A 22,118-nucleotide genomic window follows, 5' to 3' on the forward strand; every position below is an offset into this window, starting at 1 on the left:
GTGTGTGAATTAGACCATTTTCCTGTCCTGCTAAGCATTCAAAATGTAACGAGCACTTTTGGGTGTCAGGGACAATGTATGGAGTAAAAAGTACACAATTGTCTTTAGGAATGTAGTGAAGTAAAAGTAAAAGTAGTCAAAAATATTAATAAAGGCTATTAATAAAGTAAAGTACAGATACCCCAAAAAACGACTTAAGTAGTACTTTAAAGTATTTTTACTTCAGTACTTTACGCCACTGCCCAACAGTCTACAACACCCACCTTGGAAGCCATTTTGTACTACAACCTTCCACTCACAACACATCATTAGAGAGAAACCTAATTTCACTACCAGTGCTGCTGCTAGCTTGACTCTTAACTAAGGCAATCACGGCAAACACATTAGCACAGGAATTCAACTCAGAGAAGAACAGGTCCTGGGAGAACAGGCAGCTAGAACTAATCACATCAAACACTCACACTCACACACACACACATTCAATTGCAAACATGCAAGCACGCACGCACACGCAGACAAACACACACACATTCACGAGTATTAACCGCAAGCTAGAAGGCGACATGGGGTAGAACAGTAGAACACCCCAACTAAATTGGATTGAGAGTGTCATCCAATATGGAACAAGCGTTAATGTTCTACCAATGAAATGAAACAGCGAGTCAGCCAACACCGCTCTGCACTGATACTCTGTAAAAAGAGAGAGTGGCAGTTGAAAAATGAGGAACGCGCTTTTTGGTGAATAAACAATTGAGATTCACCACGGATGAGAGAGCAAGGCGACAGAGAGAGGAAGAAAAGAAAGAAGCTTACACAGAGATACATGATATTTCGTTTACACACCCACTGTACCATCATCAGCGTCTCCAACATGAGATTCAAATAATACATGTACATGTGTATGCAGCAGCGGGGAACTGCCTGCTAGGCCTTCAGAGAAGCCTAAGGATGTATACAATCTCTATTTTGATCTTTACAATCATTTGAATGATCTTTTGTTTTCATCCCTTCCGTTTGTGTTGGAAATAGAACGGTTAATACCCTAGAGAAAAACATATCTAATCAGGATTTTTCTTTGTTGGTCTCTGAGTGGGAAAATCTAGCTAGTTCAGCCAGCCATTGGCTAGGTCTTCAGAAGCTGGACAGAAGGCCTCTGCCATTGAAGGGGTTCGATAAATTTTTGTCGGGCACATGTGTAGGCGTGTTTTGCATTGGCTGAAAGTGGATGGCATTCGATTTTGAACCGGGCTAACTCTCGGGCGTGAGTCAGGTGCACCGGTCAAAGCCCATGGCAAAGTCGATTCAAAACAGTGACGTAATTAAGAATGTGTAGTAATTAATAGGATTCTGTGTTTTCCCATGTAAAAGTGATGCTTTTAATAAAAATGCTTTCTCTGCCTTTCCAATGAAAAATGGTTCTGAAATTCAAACATTTATTTTATTGAAATAGATGTTGTATGTTTCTAGACAATTCACCATGAGAGGGACAAAATGATAGAGGGCACAGATTACTGTACGATTTGAGAATGGTGCTACACCCTCCCGCTTTTGCCAGATGACGCAGATTTCTGGAGTGACAGTGGAATGAACCTATCGTATTTTGACTTGCAATGGGTAGGACCGTTTAAACCCCTAAGGTTGATATATTAACCCTAGAAGAAATGAAATTAGCAAAATAAAAAATCCACTTATAAATATGTACATTTAAGTTAGAGATATCTGATTTTTTTTGCATTGTATTTACCTCAATATACTGCATCCGTCTATGTTGCACTTCTGCATCAGCAATGAAAGGTTACAGACTTAGAGCTGTGTTTTTTAGACCGTGTTACTAGGGCTCTTACAGTGACCGTATTACCGCCACACCGGCGGTCACGAGTCATGATGACAGTCAAATTCCATGTGACCGTTTAGTTGGTAATTAGGCTTCTTGAAGCTCTGATGCTGCTGATGGTCATTAGTAGCCTACCAAACTTGCTAACTGCCTGGTACTCAGCGCTCTATTGTCCCTTTAATCACTCTGACATCAATGAAAATGTATTCGAAAATCTAATCAGGTATTTCATGATAGCCCACGAGCTCATGTTGCACAATATTACTAAACTGGCATTCATACACAGCAGGTGAGTTTCAAGCTTGGGGAAGATCATTTTCACCATAAAAATGCACCTTTATAAAAAAGCATTAATAATTGCACTTATTGTCACTTTTGAGAATGGCGTTTTCCTGCTAATGGAACATTTGCTCTGATAGCCTAATGCCATGTTCACATTGCTGCACTTATAATATGAAGAAATGGCCTCATAGTTTGTCAACATTTAAAGGCAGCAGACTCTAAGGTGAAGGGTAGAGTATCAGGTGGTAGCCAGCTAGTAACACTGACTATCGTTCATGGCAAGGGACTGGACTGGAGATATGCTTAGGGTTATAGGTCAGGTTTAGGGTTAGGGTGAGGGTTAGGGGTTAGGGCTTCAGGGCCTGAGCAACAGGCAGTTTACTTTGGGAACGTTAGTCATTTCATCGGAAATTGAGAAAAAAGGGGCCTAGCCCTAAGAAAGCAAAACATTCTGATCTGTTGTGTCATCCTCATTGCTTAAAAACTTTTTTGATGCTAGTGCGTTGTATTAATTTGGGATCTATCTCATCCCACAACTGTCCCAGACTATGTTTGAAATATTTATTTCTCACACAGAATAGAATAGGTAAACTTTTGTGCTATGGTGAAAGTAGATTGACATAGGCTAGTGCTTTGGCTGTTCGTTAGGCCTATTCATCTCGTTGGCTGATAAAAAGTAAATGTGGACAGCTCTTCCAGTATCTTCAATATGCGCCTGGGAATTGGATAAGGACTCAGGCAAATGCGCCCCCCGATGTGTCTGTCTTCACTTTTAGCCCGTGGGAACGCCCCGATCACGTAATGAAGAGCCATTTGAGTGGGAAGTGCTTTTGGAATTATAATTATTCTAATCAGCTCAATGGCACAAAGGCTGATGGCCGCAAAAGACAAAAAAAAAGGGGATGCCGCCGGAAAATTCAAGGCATTATCAAGTGCTTGTCAAATTGTGAATTAGAGACTGATGAAGTGTGTACAGCCTGTGCAAAAAACAAAGCAAAGGTCATGCCTTATGCAACTTGAAGGTATAAAAAATCTAAACATATAGCCCAACGTTTGTATCACTAACTAATTGCAAAAACAACTCTAAATTAAGCACATAGGAGTACCTGAATCTTTGTTAATTGCTCAACAAAGAATAAACACACAAAGCGTATATAACAAAGTATTGAGATAAACTTTTGTTATTGACCAAATACTTATTTTCCACCACAATTTACAAATAAATTCATTAAAAATCCTACAATGTGATTTTCTGGATTTTTTTAACAATTTTGTCTGTCATAGTTGAAGTGTACCTATTATGAAAATTATAGGCCTCTCTCATCTTTTTAAGTGGGAGAACTTGCACAATTGGTGGCTGACTAAATACTTTTTTGCCCCACTGTATATATATATATGTTTCCTGATCTGTCTTATAGATAGGACAGACACTTCAGAACAAACTTCCTTTAGATTATTTTTGGGGCACTATCTGTTGTAAATCTGTTATTCAATATGTTTGTATGGGCTAATAGCAGTAAGGCCAAAGATAAACTCGCAATAAAATATATATACATATTATATATTTCTATTCATACTTCAAGGGGTCTTAACATTCAAAATCAAATAGCAAAATTAACCTTGGTATGACAATCCCCCCCTACCCCCACAGGCTAAGACAGGGCTTAGACTCTTATGAATTTTAAAAAAAGTGACATATCTAGGCTTTCTCGAAGGCCTAGCCACGTTACTACTGAGAGCTCAAGATCAAATAATCAGTGACACAGGCAGTAGTTTTCTCACGCTGGCGCTAGAAACATTAACTAGCTTGTGTTGTAGTAGTGTGACAATGGCGACAGCGGCTGCTGTCATCAACTTCAAGGTGGATGTTGTTGCTAATCTGTTACCTTTAACCTTTTCAAGATTAACTTTCAAACTTATTTCAAACTATGTTTACAAATGTTCATCATCTGGTAAGTGGCATGCTTTTTTGTGGCAGCTCGGGTGCTAGCTATCTCTTTGGAAATAAAGACTGTGAAACATTGTTGCATTTAAACTTTAGATCACCGGTTAGTGTCATAAACATGAACAAATATATTTGCAATGGGAATATCTTTTGTTAAGGTTTGTTCATTTCATTTTGGAAATGGCTGTGCTTTATTATTGTTCTGATTTCATGGGACCGACGGGAGTGAATGATCTGCTTATTCTTCGGTCTCTCCTTCAGCATCATGGAGTGCACAGGTATTACGGTCACTGTCCTTTCAGCACCACGAGCCTGTTACCGTTGATGTGACACTGTTGTTGTTGCTATTGGAGACAGTGTGATAGTGGTGTTAGGCTACCATAGGTTGTGTAAACATGATCACATTATTCATTATCACATTATTATTGTCACATTATTCTACTCTGTGTGTCATGTTGTGTCCGTGCCGGTTCTGTCTCTGTCTGAGGCAGCCCGAAGCGCGGCCAGGCCAGTTTGATTAATTCATAATGTCATCAAAAAGCATTTCTCTCCCTTCACTAAAACTAGACTGGTCAGACTACAAAATGTATCATGTCGAGTGCATGAAGTGATGTTGTGTTTTCTGTTTTATTCTAGTTTGATACAACGTATTGGAAGAGTTTTGCCCCTTTGAAGACCTGGGTCCTATAGTCACGTTTCGCCACTGATATGCAGACATAATGCATAGAAACACCAAACATACACTAATACACTCTATACATTGCCTTGCGAAAATATTCGGCCCCCTTGAACTTTGCGACCTTTTGCCACATTTCAGGCTTCAAACGTAAAGATATAAAACTGTATTTTTTGTGAAGAATCAACAACAAGTGGGACACAATCATGAAGTGGAACGACATTTATTGGATATTTCAAACTTTTTAAACAAATCAAAAACTGAAAAATTGGGCGTGCAAAATTATTCAGCCCCTTTATTTTCAGTGCAGCAAACTCTCTCCAGAAGTTCAGTGAGGATCTCTGAATGATCCAATGTTGACCTAAATGACTAATGATGATAAATACAATCCACCTGTGTGTAATCAAGTCTCCGTATAAATGCACCTGCACTGTGATAGTCTCAGAGGTCCGTTAAAAGCGCAGAGAGCATCATGAAGAACAAGGAACACACCAGGCAGGTCCGAGATACTGTTGTGAAGAAGTTTAAAGCCGGAATTGGATACAAAAAGATTTCCCAAGCTTTAAACATCCCAAGGAGCACTGTGCAAGTGATAATATTGAAATGGAAGGAGTATCAGACCACTGCAAATCTACCAAGACCTGGCCGTCCCTCTAAACTTTCAGCTCATACAAGGAGAAGACTGATCAGAGATGCAGCCAAGAGGCCCATGATCACTCTGGATGAACTGCAGAGATCTACAGCTGAGGTGGGAGACTCTGTCCATGGGACAACAATCAGTCGTATATTGCACAAATCTGGCATTCATGGAAGAGTGGCAAGAAGAAAGCCATTTCTTAAAGATATCCATAAAAAGTGTTGTTTAAAGTTTGCCACAAGCCACCTGGGAGACACACCAAACATGTGGAAGAAGGTGCTCTGGTCAGATGAAACCAAAATTGAACTTTTTGGCAACAATGCAAAACGTTATGTTTGGCGTAAAAGCAACACAGCTCATCACCCTGACCACACCATCCCCACTGTCAAACATGGTGGTGGCAGCATCATGGTTTGGGCCTGCTTTTCTTCAGCAGGGACAGGGAAGATGGTTAAAATTGATGGGAAGATGGATGGAGCCAAATACAGGACCATTCTGGAAGAAAACCTGATGGAGTCTGCAAAAGACCTGTGACTGGGACGGAGATTTGTCTTCCAACAAGACAATGATCCCAAAACATAAAGCAAAATTTACAATGGAATGGTTCAAAAATAAACATATCCAGGTGTTAGAATGGCCAAGTCAAAGTCCAGACCTGAATCCAATCGAGAATCTGTGGAAAGAACTGAAAACTGCTGTTCACAAATGCTCTCCATCCAACCTCACTGAGCTTGAGCTGTTTTGCAAGGAGGAATGGGAAAAAATGTCAGTCTCTCGATGTGCAAAACTGATAGAGACATACCCCAAGCGACTTACAGCTGATGGCGCTACAAAGTATTAACTTAAGGGGGCTGAATAATTTTGCACGCCCAATTTTTCCGTTTTTGATTTGTTAAAAAAGTTAGAAATATCCAATAAATGTCGTTCCACTTCATGATTGTGTCCCACTTGTTGTTGATTCTTCACAAAAAAATACAGTTTTATATCTTTATGTTTGAAGCCTGAAATGTTGCAAAAGGTCGCAAAGTTCAAGGGGGCCGAATACTTTCGCAAGGCACTGTATGTACACACGTACAGATGTAGGACCTTAATTTGATCACACTGTTGAAGGATACATTTCCTTTCCCTAAACACTCATACACACTTCCAGTGTGGAAGCATTACTCTCAGATGAGCTCAGAAATGCAATGTGGTGCTGACACCCAGACAAACAGGGGAGCCATGACACTGTTGTGGTGACACTGTTGTGGTGACACCATGACAGACAGGGAAGCCAAGACACTGTGGTGGTGATACCATGACAGACAGGGAAGCCAAGACACTGTGGTGGTGATACCATGACAAACAGGGAAGTCAAGACACTGTGGTGGTGATACCATGACAGACAGGGAAGCCAAGACACTGTTGTGGTGATACCATGACAGACAGGGAAGTCAATACACTGTGGTGGTGATAACATGACAGACAGGGGAGCCAGGACACTGTGATGGTGACACCATGACAAACAGTCGAATGAGACCACTGTGGTGGTGACACCAAAACACACAGGGGAGCCAGGACACTGTGGTGGTGACACCATGATTGACAGGGGAGACAGGACACTGTGGTGGTGACACCATGACTGACAGGGGAGACAGGACACTGTGGTGGTGACACCATGACAAACAGGGGAGCCAGGACACTGTGGTGGTGACACCCTGCTAATTGTAGGCCTACTATAGAAAGAGATAAGAGCAAAAAAAATGAATTTATTTTAAAGTCTCACTACTTTTAAGAGAAAAACAACAAAATGTGGTGTTTCTACATCCATAACAATTCTTAAACCATACCAGGAGACCACTTTTGAAGCCTGGGAATAATCGAAGAATGTTTTTGTTGTTGTTGTGTGTAGTAACCTTTTAATTCCAGTGTCCAGGTGCCTTGCACTGTCGTTTGGTTAGATGTGTTACTGTAGCATATGAGACGGAGTTAGCAAAATAGTTGTTAGCTCTTCAGATGTCCGCTCTTTCGAAATTTCAAATGTATATATTTCCATCTCTGTCCATAAAACCGCTCGCATGTGTGGTGCGCCAAAAATGTGAAGAAATACAAGTATATACAAGTATATCAACATTTTAAATTAAACATTCTGATCTGTTCCATCAGTATTATTAATTGATACGGTGTATACCTTGCCTACACTACTTTATATTCCTCTTGGGGATTAAGAAGTATATGCAATGCCCATGCAAAAATAAGTGGTTATACGGAGTATACCTGTGCATACCCTCCACGACAGCTCTGGACACATCTGTGCATTTTAAAATACCAACATACACATACATGTTCAATGAGCATCACACATTAAAACAAATGTATACATAAATGTATCCTCAATTGGAATGATATATCACAGCAGCGTACAAATGGACATCTCAGAGAGCATGAGTGAATCTAGTCAACTGAGCAGTGTAATGACTACTTAAGGCAAATAACTGTAGTTTGGAAGACCACTAATTGATTAAAACAGAATGTTTGAAACAAGCATATCTCATAATGTCTCACAAAATCATATCACTCTGAAACATCAGCAATGGAAGAAATGTCCTTGGCTGTGAATTTATCAGGCAAGCCAGGCAAGCACAAGCAGTCACGCTGTTGAAAAATGTAATAAAGTGTTATTTTGGGGGGGCACAAGTCTCTGGGCTCTCGAGGGGTTTCGCCTCTAAGCTAATGCAGAAGCCAGTTTGTGTGTGTGTGTGTGTGCTTGTGCTCACTCACAGTGTATGTGTGATTCACAGTTCAGTTCAAGATTCTCTGATCCTTCCTGCAGTACCCAGAGAACAGCATGCTATCCAGGGGTTAGCTCGTTTCTAATGTGATATCGATCGAACAGCATCCACCAGGGTACTAGTCCTTCTCAAGGTTTCAGAATAACTGAAACCCCTTCATGAAAAGACAGCAAACACAACACATCAGGGCCATCCAAAGTATGTAGTGCCTGAATCAGGGTGTGGGGATTCTCTGTCCAGTCGGATGAGCTGTGTTATGATTTGGGAGAGGGAGGATGGAGTGTGAAAGGTGTTTACTGGTAAATTAACACAAATTTGGACTTTGACAGATTGTAACTGACAGTAACCGCTGAGAGTGGGAGCTCTCATAACTAGAGCCCTGTGGAGGTCCCCTGGGACAGGTGCTACTCCCACACTGAGAAAACACTCTCACAAAGAGAGGAACACATACATACATACTGACTGACACACACATACAGTTTCCCATAAAAACCCTTGAACACACAGACAAACACGGTAACGCTTTATTTTAAGGGTCTGTCATAAACCATTTTTAAGGCAAATAAATTGTGTGTTCACCATTTGTTAATTACTCCCACATTTCTAACACATTTATTAATCATTAGTAAATTACTTTTGCAGTGCCTAATCTAAAGTAGGCACTATTAATACTTTACGTTTGAGTTATCAGTGTAATTTCTCACAAAAAGATGGGCATGCCATTGGTAGACATTCCTGCAGTAACTGGTAACAGAACAAGCACACAACCCAGGAAGCTGAACACCCTAGAGTTGATTGACGCACCGGTGTATCAGTCTAATTCACAGTACATATAAAACATATCCTCTGGGAAATCCATCCGTTTAAGCTCGAGATATCCACCAGTGTGTGGTGAAAGGTGGCAGAGCTCAAGCAACATTTTTCAGACCATGAGACATCCCAAAAATCAGTCTTAACATCCGAACCGTTTGGGTTAGAAACTAATGGGACTCCACTGAGTGAGATTCTCACAACAAGATGGTGTTCTCCGTGTTGCGATCATCAGAAGGTAACCAGTACTGGTTTAAAAAACAAATGTAAGCAGGATGTAGTTTTGTGCCTACCCAACTGTATGTTAAATACTGTATGCATAAACAAGTTTTTTTATACATCTCCTAGTTTCAGGACAGACACTGTAAAACCTTGTTTCTTATGATTAATGTTTTTTCTGAAACCTTTTGCCATTTATGAATGTGTTATTCAATGCTTTTCTAAGCATTTCTATCGGCCAAAATCTACATTTTATCAAATCATTTGTTCGTACCTAAAGGGGTCCTAAAATTCTAAATCACACAGCTAAAATGCTATACTAAACAAATAAGGAAATACATTGTAGAATAATAGTGAAGACATCAACACTATGAAAAAACACACATGGAATCATGAAGTAACCAAAAAAGTGTTAAACAAATCAAAATATATTTTATATTTGAGATTTCACGGTAGCTACTATTTGCCTTGATGACAGCTTTGCACCCTCTGACATTATCTCAACCAGCTTCACCTGGAATGCTTTTCCAACAGTCTTGCTTTTCCTTCACTCTGCGGTCCAACTCATCCCAAACCGGCAGCTGCTAAAACAACTCCAGTAGACTTGGTTTCTAGTGCCTGGCAGTTAACATAGAGGAGAAATGAGAGGAGTTAGATATCAGCAGTAAACAACCTTATACTCAGAGGTTCTGAAGCTAAGCACATCTTCTTCTAGACTTGCATGTGTGTGTGTGTGTGTGTGTGTGTGTGTGTGTGTGTGTGTGTGTTTGTTTGTTTGTGTGTGTGTATGCGTCGCACGTGTCCGTGCATGACTGTAGGTGAGTGGTGAAACGCCCAGGCTTGTATGTGCTTTTCCACATCTTCAAACCACATGTGAAAGAGAGTACATGTTTGTGTGTTTGCGAATCAAGTTGACAGGGTTTGTGCATTTTCTCATTTTCTGAGTGCATGTGGTGTGTGTGTGGGTGGGTAACTGCCAGAACACAGGCCGTTTCAATGTGATTATTTTTAGTCCCAAACTTTAAAGACATTAATCTAATAGAGCATGTTATTTTCTTTATCCTCCTCCTCACCTTTAAATGAGCTTTGTTACCCAGAATGCAGTGGGTTTTACCTCTTTGTGAATCATACTGTATATAAGACAGCACATCCCAGTACTTATTGGAAATTACATTTGTTCCAGAAGAGGTTTTACTTCAAAGTATTTATTCAAATCATAGTATGGAAGTATAGCAATGATTATCTTACACAATATTGAACTATAATAATTTCATATTAAGCAGTGACCAGTAGTCAATTTACTACTAGACCCAAAATCTAATATACTGTATAAAAGGCTGAGTTTGTCTGTAATTGTTCACGTGTGCAGTTCATATAACCATATAACCATTGACCATCAGTATAATTGGTGTTTGTAGTGAAATTATATTTCTATGTATTTCATTCATATTTTATTTACAGCTCTCCATTTGAGTACTGGAGATCCCAATAGTCATGCGAGCCAACCAGAGGGATTTTAGCGCTTTACAATGCAAAGCATTTATCAACAGAAACAATTAGATCTGATTGGATTCATTTTCATATTTTAAAGTTAATGGTTACGGAGCACACAAAAAAAACAATGTTACATTAAGACACCATTTTTTGTTCTTCTCCCTCGCTGTCTTCAAGATTAACTATTCAATCACACATGCTCGCCCCCATGTGACTGCAAACATACTATATATACAAAAGTATGTGGACAGCTCTTCAAATTAGTGGATTGAGCTATTTGAGCAACACTCGTTGCTGAAAGGTGCATAAAATCGAGCACACAGCCATGCAATCTCCATAGACAAATCTCCATTCTATTGGCCTTACTAAAGAGCTCAGTGACTTTCAATGCGGCACTGTCATAGGATACCACCTTTCCAACAAGTCAGTTCATCAAATTTATGCCCTGCTAGAGCTACCCTGACAAACTATAAGTTTTGTTATTGTGAAATAGAAACGTCTAGGAGCAACAATGGCTTAGCGCGAAGTGGTAAGCCACAGAATGGGACCGCTGAGTGCTGAAGCGCGTAGCACATAAAAATTGCCTGTCCTCTGTTGCAACACTCACTAGCTAGTTCCAAACTGCCTCTGGAAGCAACGTCAGCACAATAACTGTACATCGGGAGCTTCATGAAATGGGTTTCCATGGCCGAGCAGCCTAAGATCACCATGCGCAATACCAGGCATCAGCTCAAGTTGTCACACACTGATCTGTTTCACCTGTTTCTGTGATTGTCTCCACCCCCTATAGGTGTTGCTTATTTTCCCCAGTGTATTTATCCCTGTGTTTCCTGTCTCTCTTTGCCAGTCTGTCTTGTGTGTTTAGTCAAGTCAACCAGCATGTTTTTCCCATACTTTTTTTTGCTATACTCCTTTTTCTAGTCCTCCCGGTTTTGACCCTTGCCTGTTTCTGGACTCTGTACCCGCCTGTCTGACCATTCTGCCTGCCTTGACCAAGAGCCTGTCTACCTCCTGGACTCTGATATGGTTTTGACTTTTTTGCCTGTCCACGACCATTCTCTTGCCTACCCCTTTGGATTATTAAACATTGTAAGACTCCAACCATCTGCATCTGGGTCTCGCCTTGTGCCATGTTAGGAGTGGTCTAAAGCTCGCCCCCATTAGACTCTGGAGCAGTGGAAACCCATTCTCTGGAGTGATGAATCACGCTTCACCATCTGGCAGTCTGATGGAACAATCTGGGTTTGGAGGATGCCAGGAGAACGCTACCTTCCCCAATGCATAGTTCCAACTTTAAAGTTTGTCTTTGGGCTGTATTTCATGCTTCGTTCTTGGCCCCTTAGCTCCAGTGAAGGGTAATCTTAAAGCTACAATGATATCCTAGACAATTCTGTGATTCCAATTTTGTGACAACAGTTTGGGGAAAGCAATTTCCTGTTTGAGAATGACAATGCCCCTGTGCACAAAACAAGATCCATATAGAAATGTTTTTTCGAGATAGGTGTAGAAGAACTTGACTGGCCTGCACAGATCCCTGACCTCAATCCCATCAAACACCTTTGGGGTGAATTTGAACGGCGAATGCGAACCAGGCCTAATCGCCCAACAATAGTGCTCTACCTCACTAATACTCTTGTGGCTGAATGGAAGCAAGTCCCCACAGCAATGTTCCAACATCTAGTGGAAAGCCTTCCCAGAAGAGTGGAGGCTGTTATAGCGGCAAATGGGGGACCAACTCCATATTAATGCCCATGATTTCGGAATGAGATGTTCGACGAGCAGGTGTCCACATTCTTTCGGTTATATATACAGTTGAAGTCGTAAGATTACATACACTTAGGCTGGAGTCATTAAAACTTGATTTTTAACCACTCCACAAATGTCTTGTTAACAAACTATTCCAGTGGGTCAAAAGTTTACATACACGACCATATCATCTCCACCCTACCTGACACCCTAGACCCACTCCAATTTGCTTACCGCCCCAATAGGTCCACAGACGACGCAATCGCAGTCACACTGCACACTGCCCTAATCCAAGAGGAATAACTATGTAAGAATGCTGTTCATTGGCTACAGGTCAGTATTTCAAACCATAGTACCCTCCAAACTCGTCATTAAGCTTGAGACCCTGGGCCTCGACCTCATCCTGTGCAACTGGGTCCTGGACTTCCTGACGGGCCGCCCCCATGTGGTGAGGGTAGGAAACAACATCTCCGCCACGCTGATCCTCAACACTGGGGCCCCAAAAGGGTGCGTTCTCAGCCCTCTCTTGTACTCCCTGTTCACCCATGACTGCGTGGCCATGCAGCCTCCAACTCAATCATCAAATTTGCAGACGACACTACAGTGGTAGGCTTGATTACCAACAATAACGAGATGGCCTACAGGGAGGAGGTGAGGGCACTTGGAGTGTGGTGTCAGGAAAATAATCTCACATTCAATGTCAAGTGGTCTAAGGAGATGATCGTGGACTTCAGGAAACAGCAGAGGGAGCAGCCCCCTATCCACATCGATGGGACAGTAGTGGAGAAGGTGGAAAGTTTTATGTTCCTCGGCGTACACATCACGGACAAACTAAAATGGTCCACCCACACAGACAGTGTGGTGAAGAAGGCTTAGCAGCGCCTCTTCAACCTCAGGAGGCTGAAGAAATTTGGCTTGTCACCAAAATCACTCACAAACTTTTTCAGATGCACAATCGAGAGCATCCTCTCGTGCTGTATCACCGCCTGGTACAGAAACTGCTCAGCCCACAACCGTAAGGCTCTCCAGAGGGTAGTGAGGTCTGCACAACGTATCACCGGGGGCAAACTATCTGCCCTCCAGTACACCTACACCACCCGAAGTCACAGTAAGGCCAAAAATATCATCAAGGACAACAACCACCCGAGCCACTGCCTGTTCACCCGCTATCATCCAGAAGGCGAGGTCAGTACAGGTGCATCAAAGCAGGGACCGAGAGTCTGAAAAACAGCTTCTATCTCAAGGCCATCATGGAGCCATTGGAGCCATTTCCATCAAAAGTAGTGATTGGCTGTAAAAAAGAAAACTTCTCCTTTAACTATTAGAACTACTCATCCCGGATCTGGGAGAATTGTCATGAACTACACTAATTAGCATAGTGCAACGGTCAAAAAATATTACTAGAAAATATTCATATTCATGAAATCACAAGCGAAATATAGTGAAACACAGCTTAGCCTTTTGTTAATAATCACCCTGTCATCTCAGATTTTGAAATTATGCTTTACAGCCAAAGCAAGACAAGCGTTTGCGTAAGTTTATCGATAGCCAAGCACAGCATTATGTCCAGCTAGCAGCAGGAAGCTTGGAAAATCAAAAAAGCAAACACGTTTACCTATGATGAGCTTCGGATGTTTTCACTCATGAGACTCCCAGTTAGACAGCAAATGTTCCTTTTGTTCCATAACTATTATTTTTGTAGCCGAAATACATCCGTTTCTTGTCCACGTTTTGTTGAGAAATCCACCGGAATTTGCGGTCACGACAATGGCGTTAAAAACTCCAAATTAGATCCATAATATCGACAGAAACATGGAAAACATGTATTATAATCAATCCTCAAGGTATCTCAAGGTATCAAATATCTATTTGATAATATATCAAACGGGACATTTCGCTTTTCAGTAGGAGCAATAAGAACAATGGCAGCCTTTGTCTATTACGCACAAATCACACTGAGAGCCACCACTTGACCACTGACGCAATGTTGTCGTTCACGCTCATTTTTCTAAATAAAAGCCTGAAACTATATCTAGTGGCTGTACATTAGGGAAGCCATGGAAAAAGGAATCTGGTTGATATCCCTTTCAATGGGCAATAGGGATGCAATATCAGTTCTGTTATACTCACAGACAATTTTTTTACAGTTTTGGAATGTTGGAGTGTTTTCTATCCTAAGCTGTCAAGTATATGCATATTCTAGCACCTGGTCCTGAGAAGTAGCCCGTTTACTTTGGGAACATTATTTTTCCAAAAATCAAAATAGTGCCCCGTAGTTTCAAGAGGTTTTAAACAGCCATCACTAACATTGAGTGGCTGCTGTCAACATACTGACTAATCTCTAGCTACTTTAATAATAAACAAATTGATGTAACAAATGTATCACTAGCCACTTTAAACAATGCCACTTTATACATTCATATATTTTTATGTACATTACATATTACATATTCTTATTCATTCCTTTGCATAAGGTAGTTGTTCTGAAATTGTTAGGTTAGAAAATTTGTTAGATATTACTGCATGTGCGGAACTAGAAGCACAAGATTTTCGCTACACTCGTATTAACATCTGCTAACCATTTGTATGTGACAAATAAAATTTGATTTAATTTGATTTGACTATGTTGACTATGCCTTTAAACAGCTTGGAAAATTCCAGAAAACGATATCATGGCTTTAGTAGCTTCTGATAGGCTAATTGACATAATTTGAGTCAATTGGAGGTGGACCTGTGTATTTCAAGGCCTACCTTCAAATTCAGTGTCTCTTTGCTTGACATCATGGGAAATTCAAAAGAAATCCAAGACCTCAGAAAAAATATTGTGGACCTCCACATGTCTGGTTCATCATTGGGAGCAATTTCCAAATGCCTGATGGTACCACGTTCATCTGCACAAACAGTACTACTCAAGTATAAACACCATGGGACCACACAGCCGTCATCCCGCTCAGGAAGCAGACGCGTTCTGTCACCAAGAGATAAACGTACTTTGGTGGGAAAGGTGCAAATCAATTCCAGAACAACAGCAAAGGTATTTTGTGAAGATGCTGGAGGAAACAGGTACAAAAGTATCTATATCCACTGTAAAATGAGTTCTATATCGACATAACCTGAAAGGCCGCTCAGCAAGAAAGAAGGCACTGCTCCAAAACCGCCATAAAAAAGCCAGACTACGGTTTGCAACTGCACATGGGCACAAATATCGTGGTCTCTGGTCTGATGAAACAAAAATAGAACTGTTTGGCCATAATGACCATCACTACGTTTGGAGGAAAAGGGGGGAGGCTTGCCACCCAAAGAACATCATCCCGACCTTGAAGCATGGGGTTGGCAGCATCATGTTGTGGGGGTGCTTTGCTGCAGGAGGGACTGGTGCATTTCACAAAATAAAAGGCATCATGAGAAAGGAAAATTATGTGGATATATTGAAGCAACATCTCAAGACATCAGTTAAGATTTGGTTGCAAACGGGTCTTCCAAATCAACAATGACCCCAAGCATACTTCCAAAGTTGTGGCAAAATGGCATAAGGACAACAGAGTCAAGTTACTGGAGTGGCCATCACAAATCCCTGACCTCAATCCTATAGAAAATGTGTGGGCAGAACTAAAAAAGTGTGTGCCCGCAAGGAAGCCTACGAACCTGACTCTGTTACACCAGCTCTGTCTGGATGAATGGGCCAGAATTCACCTAACTTATTGTGGGAAGCTTGTGGAGGGCTACCTTAAACGTTTGACCCAAGTTAAACAATTTAAAGGCAATGATACCAAATACTAATTGAGTGTATGTCATTTTCTGACCCACTGGGAATGTGATGAAATAAATAAAAGCTGAAATAAATCATTCTCTCTGCTATTATTCTGAAATTTCACATTTTTTAAATAAAGTGGTGATCTCAACTGACCTAAGGCATTTCATTTTTACTAGGATTAACTGTCAAGAATACTGAACTCAAATGAACTCAAATGTATTTAGCTAAGGTGTATTTAAACTTCCGACTTCAACTGTATATACCCTACTCTGCTAGGTATGGACAGACAGATGGTGGTATCTGTAGTAGAAAGGGGCAGGTACTCCCTAGATGTCCCACAATCTGTCTTGTCCCTGGGATTCAGGGAGTGAATTGATCACAGCAGAAAAGAACAGGAAGTGTAGCTTTTAATGATGGAACAGAATGGATTGGAAGGGGATGGATGGGATGAACTCGAGAACAATCTAACAGAAAGGGTCCACAATAATGAAACATGGTGGATTGACGGATGGATGGATAAGCAATGGGACAGAGGTTTCATAGAAATATAATTATTGGAAAGAAAACAACAGACAAAGACAACCCTATTAAAACCCCTGAAGTCGAGTGACGCAACGTTGCGTCAATCTAAGTAAATCCCAAACTAAGTAAATCCCAAACTAGAGATACAGTACATGATCTGGATGCGGTGGTCTCAATCCACCACATCCACCGATGTCGCACGTCCGCACCTGCGGTGAAAGGTGCCAGAGCTAGAGCGGTGTTTGTTGGACCATGAGACATCTGCGGTGAAAGGTGACAGAGCTAGAGCGGTGTTTGTCAGACCATGAGACATCTGCGGTGAAAGGTGCCAGAGCTAGAGCGGTGTTTGTCAGACCATGAGACCTCTGCGGTGAAAGGTGACAGAGCTAGAGCGGTGTTTCTCAGACCATGAGACATCTCGAAAATCGGTCTTCTCATGAAAAGAATTGTAGCGTCTGAACGGTTCAACCTACAAACTTTATGGAAAAGTGAGTAACCGGTACCAGATGAAATAAATGAATGCAAGTTTGAAGGCAGTTTTAAGCCTTCCCCAAAAAGCAGTGACATTTTTTGATTTTTATTAATATGTTTTTCAGCGTGTTTCTCTAGACTATATTAGCTAAGGACAAATGTAATATTATATCACATAACAACATGTGTCATTCAGTGTCAATAGACAATTACTGAGACGACGAGAAAGATTTGTGAGGCAAGACACAAACACACGCACACACAGACACACACACACACAGACACACACACACACACACAAACACACATCGTTTTTTAGTTGTTTTTTTTGTATTGTTGTACTTTAAATTTGTATGACTATCCTTTTCTATCAATGTATCAGTGTTTTGTTACTTGACATGTTTTGTGTTTTTTTTGTGGACCCCAGGAAGAGTAGCTGCTGCTTCTGCCAAAGCTAATGGGGATCTGAATAAAAAAATACAAATAAATCACAGATTTTTAATTAGGGAAAAAAACAGTTATTGGGGTGGGTCCAGTTCTCGAAAGCATTTTATTTTAGAATCGTTCAGACATGGAGATTTATGGAGTTTTGGATAAATATCTGATTAGTTAAAATGGAGAGATGTTTTTATTTTCACACGCCAACACACACGTTCACATAATACTAGTGTGTCCCCTCTACAGTACCTCTGCATTTCAGTGTAATCTCCGCAGCCCAGAAACAAATAGTATTGTCAGGTGTCCTTAACAAACATTTGCCAAGTATTACTAATGAATCCAACATGGAAACCACAGCACAGTGAATTAGAGACATTTCTCAGATCATCAAAGGCAAGGTAGCTTGTGAGAAGAGCAGAGGACCAGACAGAACAATCCTATAGTGCAATCTGTAATGTGTGTCTATGGTGGCTGAGTTACACAGTATTGCATTGCAGTAATAGACGTGATAACCCAAATATGAGATCTGGGGAAAACATTATGTAACTCTGCATGACAAATGTGTGTGTGTGTGTGTGTGTGTGTGTGTGTGTGTGTGTGTGTGTGTGTGTGTGTGTGTGTGTGTGTGTGTGTGTGTGTGTGTGTGTGTGTGTGTGTGTGTGTGTGTGCTTGTGTGTGTGTCTATGGAATGTGGCACAGATGTCTGATGAAAGCATCACCGAGCGGGTGTTGGCTTTGTGAGATGGGAACTTTCTACAAAATGTAAATTTGACTCGGCTTAGGGCCTACAAATGGGCAGGACAATATTGTTTATAACAGACTGGTACAAAGAAACAAATGTCCTTAGCAAAGACATGTCAAATTTTAAATGTTAAACTTTAAATGTACTTTAATGTATTAGTCCTGGGAGACTGCAGTCAAATACAAGGACCTCAAAAGACCTTGAAATACAAGATAAAAAAAATATAGACTTGTTTACTCACGAAGACTCTCTGAATAAGTTGCTGAACTAGTTTCAGGAAAGAGAATGTTCTCTTGGTCAAGGGATTTATTGCAGACAACTGCTCTATTTGGCTTCCTTTGTTTACCATCGCTTCAAAACTCTCTCCATTTACTATGTTGTTACCGGCAGCTTATAGATGAGGGAAGGAAAGAGAGAGGGATGGAGGAGGAGAAAGTTGGAGGGAGAGAGAGATATGTGGGAGAGAGCGATATGGGGGAGAGGGAGGGCGAGAGAGAGATGGCGGGAAGGACCAGAGGGACAGAGAGAGAGGACAGACAGAGATGGGGCAGAGGCAGAAAGGGAGGAAATGTATTGAAAATGAGAGAGAGAGAGTGAGAGTGAGAGAGAGAGAGAGAGAGAGAGAGAGAGAGAGAGAGAGAGAGATGCTTGAACAGTATGAAAGACTGTATTAATGAAAACCCCTTCATAATTGGGGCTTATATTCCACAGCATAATTCATTGAAGCAAAAAATGCTTCTTCCATGCCGTCTTCCATGAATGGCCATTTCACTGGAGAGAGAGAGAGAGAGAGAGAGAGAGAGAGAGAGAGAGAGAGATGCAGAGGAATGTGAAGGGGATTAATCTTCTGACTAATATTTTCATTTAATATGACAAATTATAAAAAAATTCAAGCGTCTTCATAATAAATTAGAGTTGAAATGTCAAAGACCACCACCAAAAACCATAAACTTTATTTTGTTCATATATTTCCAGTCACAGGCAGGTCATTGCTGCTACTAATTACTGTACTGTCATCCATACTACACAACACGGCTTGTATGATTACGGTGTCTAAAGCCATGGAGGGTACAATATGATTATGATGTGGATGAGAGTACCATCCTCATAAACCACTACCATAAAACCAACATGTTCCGCTCAAATCCCCACGCCAATATAATTAGAAATAGGCTATAAGGCATACATATATCATGCTATAGTGTTATAGTATAAAAACAGACTCATCATGATGATGATTACAGATGTAGAATCTTAATTTGAGCTAGTTTGCTACAGCAGGAAAATAATTCTGCAGCAACAGTACATGTGAAATATTATGTGAATTTTAGGACATTTTTGTGGGGGTTGATACAGTTTTACTAAGGTAAAAATAAAGCTGTCATTTCAAAGTCGAAATTACAAACTTCAGAAGACTTTTAAAACCTCAATTTCATTACAAGTTTAGCATTTTCTGCATTGCAGGGAAGTCCTCTTGCAACAGCATGATCAACTTAAGATCCTACATCTGTAGATGGGATTAGTGGAGAAGGATATACTGTAGTTTGGGAATTTATGATGAATACTGTGTGTGTGTGTTTTTTCACAGCGGGATATGATGCCATACTCACAGAAACCAGTTTCAAGTTGTAATATCACGTGCCCAAGTGCAGTGAAATGCCTTTGTTGAAAGCGCTAAACCCAACAATGACAGTGATCAATATAATTGTAGTACAAAACAAATGACATGACAACAAAAGCACGGAAAAAAACAAAAATAAGGCAGGAGAAGAAGACAAGAAACATGGCGTACTCTGCAGTTACACTCAATCCCACTGATCTATGAAAACCTTGACATTGATTGGTTGTGGGCAACTGTGTTCAGGTCTCAGGAAAGCAACGTGTTTATGTCGTGCTAAAGCTAATGTCAACTAGATGTGATCGGCTACAGAAGGGAAGGTGCTTTTCATTAGGTTCCTGTTCACTCAATGTTGAGTCACAGCTTTCTAAGGACACTGTGTTTGTCCACCTATAGATTTCTCAGAACATTGTTCTATTCTAAGAACAGCAAGCACATGCATGTAGACCAAATTCAAATCTCAGAATTGTTCACCTTTCTCAGAATGCTATTATCACCCCAACATTGCTTATCGGGTAGCACTTGTTGTGGTTCATATTAAAGTCTCGATGAAATAATGACGAGCTAGATGCCATTCTCTGAATTTGAATTACATTTTCCCCTCACTCAGAAGAGAAGAGTGAGCAAACATCTTTTTAGTTTTCATCTTCTGACAGAATAAGTTATCCATTCTATTTATACTGCAACTGAAACAGTCAATGCAGGGATTGTTGTTTTTGACTCCCACAATTGGGAAATACTTATATGTTTTTGTGTTTCATATTTATATAGAAAAACATTGTCCATTCTTCTACCCCTTATTGAGTGACAGTAGTCCCTCATTAATTAAACAGAATCCTCTCTCCCAGCATGTCCCCTGTCCATTCACCTACTCTTCTGTGTAGTTTGGCCATATGTACACATTGGAAATCAGTCACTCATTCCCCACTTCATCCCTTTCTTTCTCTTTCTCTCCATCTCTCTCTGTCCCAAAAGATCGTTGGAAGAAATAGACAAGTCTACTGAAAACAGAGAGTGGAAGAGAAATCAAATCAGTCAATATGGCGCCCCTGTGTCTCTGAATGGGTTGTGTGTGTGTGTGTGTGTGTGTGTGTGTGTGTGTGTGTGTGTGTGTGTGTGTGTGTGTGTGTGTGTGTGTGTCTGTGTGTGTGTCTGTGTGTGTGTCTAACCAGGGTGTGCTTCTAGCACTTTCACACTAGATCCATAGATTTACAAAGTTTAGTTAACTACACAAACTAACAAGCTTGTGACAGTTCCTCATCAAGTGTCAAGTTTCCTTAGTAGTATGTACAGGATACACATGGTACACACCGTCCAACGAAATGCTTACTTGCAGGTTCCTTCTCGACAATACAACAACAATAAGAAATAATAAAGTGTAACATTACAAACAAAGTGAATTGCTCAGTAGAATGGAAGACACAATTTACAGTCCATATTTACAGTGCCTTGCGAAATCTACAATGGAATGGTTCAAAAATAAACATATCCAGGTTTTAGAATGGCCAAGTCAAAGTCCAGACCTGAATCCAATCGAGAATCTGTGGAAAGAACTGAAAACTGCTGTTCACAAATGCTCTCCATCCAACCTCACTGAGCTTGAGCTGTTTTGCAAGGAGGAATGGGAAAAAATTTCAGTCTCTTGATGTGCAAAACTGATAGAGACATACCCCAAGCGACTTACAGCTGTAATCGCAGCAAAAGGTGGCGCTACAAAGTATTAACTTAAAGGGGCTGAATAATTTTGCACGCCCAATTTTTCAGTTTTTGATTTGTTAAAAAAGTTTGAAATATCCAATAAATGTCGTTCCACTTCATGATTGTGTCCCACTTGTTGTTGATTCTTCACAAAAAATACAGTTTTATATCTTTATGTTTGAAGCCTGAAATGTGGCAAAAGGTTGCAAAGTTCAAGGGGGCCGAATACTTTCGCAAGGCACTGTACATGTGTTTTGGGGAAGGGGGTATTGGGGGGTGTTTAAATTGTGCATTATTTAGCAAACGTAATACGAGTCTGGTTGCAGCAGTTGTGATGTGTGTGTGTGTGTGTGTGTGTGTGTGTGTGTGTGTGTGTGTGTGTGTGTGTGTGTGTGTGTGTGTGTGTGTGTGTGTGTGTGTGTGTGTGTGTGTGTGTGTGTGTGTGTGTGTGTGTGTGTGTG

This window comes from Oncorhynchus masou, chromosome 13 (genome assembly GCF_036934945.1).
Source record: "Oncorhynchus masou masou isolate Uvic2021 chromosome 13, UVic_Omas_1.1, whole genome shotgun sequence".
NCBI lineage: Eukaryota > Metazoa > Chordata > Actinopteri > Salmoniformes > Salmonidae > Oncorhynchus > Oncorhynchus masou.